This window comes from Vanacampus margaritifer, chromosome 17, assembly GCF_051991255.1.
Source record: "Vanacampus margaritifer isolate UIUO_Vmar chromosome 17, RoL_Vmar_1.0, whole genome shotgun sequence".
Taxonomy (NCBI): Eukaryota; Metazoa; Chordata; class Actinopteri; order Syngnathiformes; family Syngnathidae; genus Vanacampus; species Vanacampus margaritifer.
This window is the reverse complement of record NC_135448.1, coordinates 10,636,109-10,642,615: the sequence shown is the minus strand read 5'-3', so window position 1 is coordinate 10,642,615 and position 6,507 is coordinate 10,636,109. Positions and strand designations below refer to the sequence as shown.

The following is a 6,507-nucleotide window of genomic DNA, read 5'->3' as shown; positions in this document are numbered from 1 at the left end:
GACAAGTCCCGTTATAATTTTTTTTTCCAAACATGTTTTTTTTTTTTAATTAATGAATGTAACTTACAGTCAAGCCAAAGAGAGAACTACATGAAGTGATAAGTATTCACATTGTGTCCTAACAGGGTTTTACAGCATATCTTGTGTTCTGTAAGCGTAAATGTCGACAAAAAAAAACAAACAGGAAACATAAGATAGAAATCAAAAGCTTTACAAACTTTACAACACCAAAAAAATAAAAGGAGCTTAGCAAGTGGATGAAGGAATTCAAAAATCAGCAATAAGATCGCCAAACCCCCCCCACCCACTCCATCCCTATACCAGAATAGGAATGACTGCAAATTCACTTTTGGCATGTCATGGTTTTAAATAAGGGAGAAGAAAATACAATAGACCACACGATGAACGGGAGGTTTGAATTGTTATGGCTGTGCGGGTTGACTTTGGTCGGACTCTTTATTATGGCTGATGTAGAAATATTAAAAAGGGCCCGAGTGATCGACGAACAGGAAAATGGATTTGACTTCAGCCACTGAGAACAACAGTGGGCTAATTTCATTGTCGTCATTTTCAGTTAAGTGCAGAAATAAATCGGTGAATGCTCTAAATCAAGGTTTAGCTATTGATATATTTTTTCTTTTCCAATAGAGCCCATTATTGCCCTTTTTTTTTTTCTTGGGTGCCACTTTATCTACATATTTAGTATGCTGTGTCAATTATCACCTTAGACCACTATTGTACAAAATCTTTACTTTATGGTAGCCATATGATCCTACCTCACTACCCTGCAAAATGACAAAATGGAGCTCACGCACTCTTTGTTCTCAATGGCACAAATGAATTAGATCTCCTTATGATTGTTGTTGAAGATGGAATGTATACGCCAACCAACTCTTGAGATGTGAGGCTATTTTGAGACAAGTTAAAAAAGAAAAAAAAGAAAAAAAAAGTGAGGAACATCCGGCGAGATAAATACAGCCTGTTGAATTCAAACCTGCCCACGGTGGTGGGGGGGGGGAAAAATTTTAATAAAAAAAAATAAAATAAAAAGAATCAGAATTTTATTGGACATAATGAAGTACACTAAAGAAATAAGTCAATGCAGCATATATCAGGCTTATGAGGTACTTCATGAATGGATGTATAGATCTATATATACTGTATATATAATCATTGTATTTTATTTGAAGAAAATTCATATTCCTACTGATAGCATAAAATACCTCGTCAGTTCTTTTCGTTACTTTAAGCGGGCCGTGTTTGAGACCGCTCGGAAAGTGCAAAACACAAATACTGATCGTTCCATACGCAGCATCTATGGGCCAGATTGGCGCGCCTCGGGAAACGAAAACGTCAAGATTGGCGACGGGACTCGTCGGGAGAAGCGACCGCTTACGACAACCTCGCGGACGTTTTCTCGCGTTTTACGATGGGATTGCTTGGCTGTGGAAGGTGGTAGAAGACGGAAAGGGTTTTTATTGCAGTACTGGCTGGAAAGCTCTTTATTGTAATTGTAACGTGACGGTTACAAACACTGATGCGCCGTAAGACATCCGGTTGGACATTTTAAAAGCGTCGTATCCACCAAGCAGTCAGTTTTAAAGGGTCAGTTCACAGAAACGCCACTTGGGTACTGTGGCAGCGTTTCAGCAGTTTGTGCTGATTGGCCAACGGAAGAATGCAAGTACAACGGATTATTTTTTTTTTCATGCCATTTGTGTAGCTAGCTAATGGATAAAAGTCACCGGTTGGATTTACACTGCGTGGTTCAAGTGACAATTCCGATATTTTTTGCTTTAACATGGCATACTAAATAACTGCCAATGGAATCGAATATCTTCAGATCGGAATGTGGTTGCAAATTTGATTTGTATCGAATTCAGAGCCTATTGTTAATCGCCCGCCATTCATTTCAATGGGGGGATTTCGACCCCTGGTCGCCCGCCATTCATTTCAATGGGGGATTTCGACCCCTGGTAAAAAGAAGACGTATTTTAAATTTAAACCATCGCAAAAGAATAGACCTGTAAATATAGTCGAAATATGATTCATTTATTGCTTGTTTAGTGAGGCTTGTGGAATTAAAAAAATAACAATAAAAAAAAAATTGTAATTGGGCACTTGGACCTGCCGTGTAAATCCATCCGAAACACGATCCTTTGACATTTGGTCCCTTAACATATTCAACGCTTTGCTTCTCAATCTGAACAGCGCTCTCACGTGATATGAACTCGTATCGCTCACTACAATTTGGGATTTTTGTTTGTTATTGTAAATCAGGGCTAATATGTTAGCTAGCACCGCACTATGCTCTGAGGTAGTTTTTTTTTCTTTTTTCTCCCCAAGCTGGTAAGAAGAAGCCATACGGTTCTTAAAATGCTTAATGTAGGACGATGGATTGGCGTTCCGACCCAAAGTGGACGAGATCTTTCCTTTAGCGCGGCTTTTTCAGTTTTGTATTTAGCCGACGGTAACAACCGCGCGAGCAACAGAGCAGGACCGTGTGGCCTTTGGAGAACCGGCTGCACTAAAAATAACGCTTCCGGAAAGTTTCTGACAAGTTGTGCCGTTTCAAATCAGACAGGAAATCAAACGGTGGGTGTTATACAATCACCAAATAAGAATAACAATAAGAAAAAGAATATCATAAGAGTGACTCGCGAACAAATCAATCAGGCGTGGGAGTGAGTACAAGTCGGGGAAAGCTTTTACGAGGGCACGAGGATCGAGACTGCAGGCTAACTATCACAAGGCCAAACGGCTAAAAAGAGCTAATCAGAATCACACTCAAGCAACCATCAGACATACACAAACAGCTTGTACAAAAAAAAAAACAACAACAAAAACATCTTTGTGACTCGTAAATGTGTTGTGTAGTTCTGCAATAGGGGACAGCTAGCCAAAGATGAATACCTTTAAATAAAAAGAACAATCCCCCAAATGAATACAAAAATAGGCCGTACAATCTAATTAGAAATGTAAAAACGTGGCTAAACGACATAATACTACAAAACCACACGAGCTATAAATACATTCGTTGTTACCTGGAGCGAAGGAAACGGGTTGTAGCATAGTAGCGGCTAGCACAGAGAGGCCAAAGATGCGCGGCTAGCCAAACGGTAATGGTTTTCGGGGGACAACATTCTCGCTTCAATCCAAAGCTGCTTGCTAGCGTGCCGGAATGCTAAAACACAAACGTTCTTCTCCACACAGTCATTTTCTACCAGACAAAGAGCTGCTATCGTGAAATGACGTTTCAATTAGCTTAGCTTAGATTAGCCCGTTGGTCCGTCTGTCCAAGTTGAGGGACATCCAACGCAGTCCAACTAAGGTGAATATGTGCGTTTAAATTAAAAACGAAATAAGAAATAAAAATAATCATCATAGCAGGATGTATGCAGCGCTGGCGTCGGCACGCCAAATGTATCCAGGCGGCTGCCATTTTGCTTGATTCACGCATGGTTTATTATCATCATGGCGTTTCATTTTGGGTCAAATGCTTGTGAGCAGTTGTCTATGGATGCCACAAAATGGCGCGCGGCAAAGCACTACGTGAAATTCCTTGACTCACATCAACATTGTTCAAGAAGCCGCTAAAAGCACTATTGAAGCTCCTAAACTCACTTTAACATGGCACCAAAGCAAAATTGTACTTGACTCAAAAAAGTGAATTTGGGAACACCAAAATTGTATCGTGCCTATTAATTTTAGGGATGGGTATAATATTTATTGATTAGTTGTTCATTGTCCATCAACTTATCTGTGGTCCAGATCAGTGAGTCCCATTAACGAATTTTTAGAGATTCGTCAGGCAAGTTATCCAATTTCTTTTTCACTGCCAATAACGGATATAGACGTCAAAGACCCATTTTTTACTGGGCTGGCAGTGCAATGAGTTATAAACTTTTTGCGACATGTTTGTAATCAATAAAAGGTTGGGAAACACTCGTCTAAAAGACCAACTATGGGAAATGGAGCCTTATCCACGCAAATCTCCGCTACGGCAACTTGCTCTGGTCGCCACTATTCTACTCTGTCCGATACTGGTATCAAAACACAAGAACATTCAGAGATCCTACTATCCCTTTAAAGATATAGACAATGATGGATTTTTACCCATTTAAAGTCAAGGACATTTTGTATAATGCCCATCTTTATCTAAACAAGTTAAAGCTCAAATAGCTTAATTGACTATAAGTTTTCTGGTCTCTCATGTGGTTTGGAGCTTACGGATATTGAGCTCGTCAGTTCCCATTCAACTCCTCCATCTCTGCCGGCGTAATGGCAACGCACCGCGTGCTTATAACATTTCAAAAAGGCATCAGGATATTTGTGAAAAAAAATGCTGGATGCGTGCGTAGCTGTCGGGCTAAGGCTATTTTTTGGGCTTGGACCTACTCGGCGACTGATGTCAACTAGTGCTTTCTTGCTGAATACAAACAAACTTGTCCCCACCCGATAAATATCCTAAATGCTGCAAAAAAAGCTACTAAATCCGTTCTTGTTTTAGTGCAAAACAAACATTGTCAAAAGGTTGGACTAGATATATTTAAAGGAAAAGCGATTACGTTCTGGCATTCTAAGGTGCTGGTATAGTAGGTCAAGTCAAACATCGAGACAGACAAGTACAAAACCCTTTTGGGAAAGGAACATTTCACACTACCCATCAAAACGTGGTCATTGTTCTGCATCAAATATACCGATACGGATTGAGCGGGGGATTGAAGTCAATTTGCGAATTTGTTTTCCCTAAAATGGAATCAGAGGATTAAAACACCAGCGGCCGTTCATTTTCAAGGTCGAGGTGGCCATGCATCTAAATAACGGATTGTGAATAGACACACAGACTCTGCGTTGTCCAATCGCCTCAGTGGGTTCTGTCTGAAAGGCACAGGTACATAAATTCCAGTTCTATTGCCCTTTGATGCGCCATTTCTGCGCAGAAGCAGTGTGAAAAGGGGGGTACTAATATATAAAACAGACTTGGACACTTGTGGGACACCGACACACAACACGATCCCTAATTCTGAAGTTGAGCCCATAAAGACTGCAGCTACTTATAACCAGACTATGAGCCAAGTCCAAAAAGCCAGAACCAAAGTTGCTCTTGGCGTCAGACCCAAGAATCGAAATGAACATACGAATCTAGACAAACTTAAACGCTATAGTCCGACGGATTTGTTTTGGCCTGTCCGTGACGTTTCTGGGCGGTGCTCAACGTTTTTCTGAGGCAAGCAACTACAACTCCCAGCTCCTGATTGGTGGATTGGCTTCACGCTCATTTCCTGGTTTTCTGTAGTCCTCGGCTTCTTCAAGCGTCAGTTTGGAATGCCGCGTTTACAAACAGCAACAGAAATCCGTCGGCATAACTTTTCATTTCAAAATGACTCACACGGGGCGCCAAACTTGACAAACATGTATTCCTATGACTTCCGATGTCCGCTGATTTTCAGATTTGAGCTGTATAAGCCAAAAAAAGAGGTGATGATCTTAAGCTTATCTGGTATTGTAAATCTCACTTAGAAATAGATCAAGGTGTCCAAAAATGTTCCGTCATCACTGGTGCATAGAGATAATCGATAAAAGGATAAGCTGCGTGCGAGTAGCGGCGAACGTCAAGAATTTGGTCGTGCAGCTCGATGCCAAAGCCCCTTCAAGAAATGAAAACAACCCCGCTCCACGTTTTTTAGTCAACTATGAGAACACTAAGCGTGTTCACTACCATACATACAAAACAAGGACTCCAAAAAAATGAAAATCAAATCAATGCCATTGAGATTGATAGCAGGGGCAATTATGCAGAAATGGCCAGCAGTGTGATGTTACCATAACACTTGAACAGGTAACACGAGGTAGAACACAAGGCCATTTCCATACAATTACACCAGTGTCATAATATGGCCAAAACTCCCATTTCTCTCACACACACACGCACACACAAACCTACCGGAGCTCACACCAATGCTATGCTATCAAAAGTGCATCCACATGTACATGCTTTTGAGACGAGCACCAATAAGTACAATATTGACACCAACAGGAAATATCAAGTACACGGTGTTCGGAATGCCCCGCAAACACAGTCAGTCGGATTTCTGGTAGTAAGATGGGAAGAATAAGTCTCAATTGTTTTCCTTTATTACTCCAACCACACGTCTCGCGTGAAAACAAAACAAAAATAAAAACCTGTGCCGGTCCAGTGAGGTGGTTTACAGTGAAAACATCTCGCACAGGGGTTCTTTTTGTGCTTTCGAATGGTGAGAGGTTTTGTAATCTTATTTGGCTGAGAGCAGGCCCAATTGTCGAACTATAAAAAACGGCAAAGTTACAAAGGACCACACAAAAGAGCGACGCGACTAGAAGCGGAAACTTTTAAAAACCACTAAAAGCGGCATCTACATCTATAAAAACTCCAGATTGAGGCGCGTTGGCCCCTCTGCTAAATCTCTTGGTTAAAAACAATGCATAGTTCAAAGTTGAGACTACATCCACTCCATTCAGGACAAT

At 40.9% G+C, this 6,507-nt stretch overlaps 1 protein-coding gene across 3 annotated transcripts in view; it reads right to left on the bottom strand.

Annotated features, from left to right (window-relative positions):
* Positions 1–6: 6 nt before the first annotated feature.
* ago2 (argonaute RISC catalytic component 2) overlaps positions 7–6,507 on the bottom strand; it is a 20,307-nt gene continuing 13,806 nt past the window's right edge. For all 3 annotated transcript variants that reach the window (XM_077549698.1, XM_077549699.1, XM_077549700.1), the window contains one exon: positions 7–6,507. This exon is cut by the window's right edge and continues 1,597 nt beyond it. The gene's annotated coding sequence lies outside the window, so the exon portion shown is untranslated.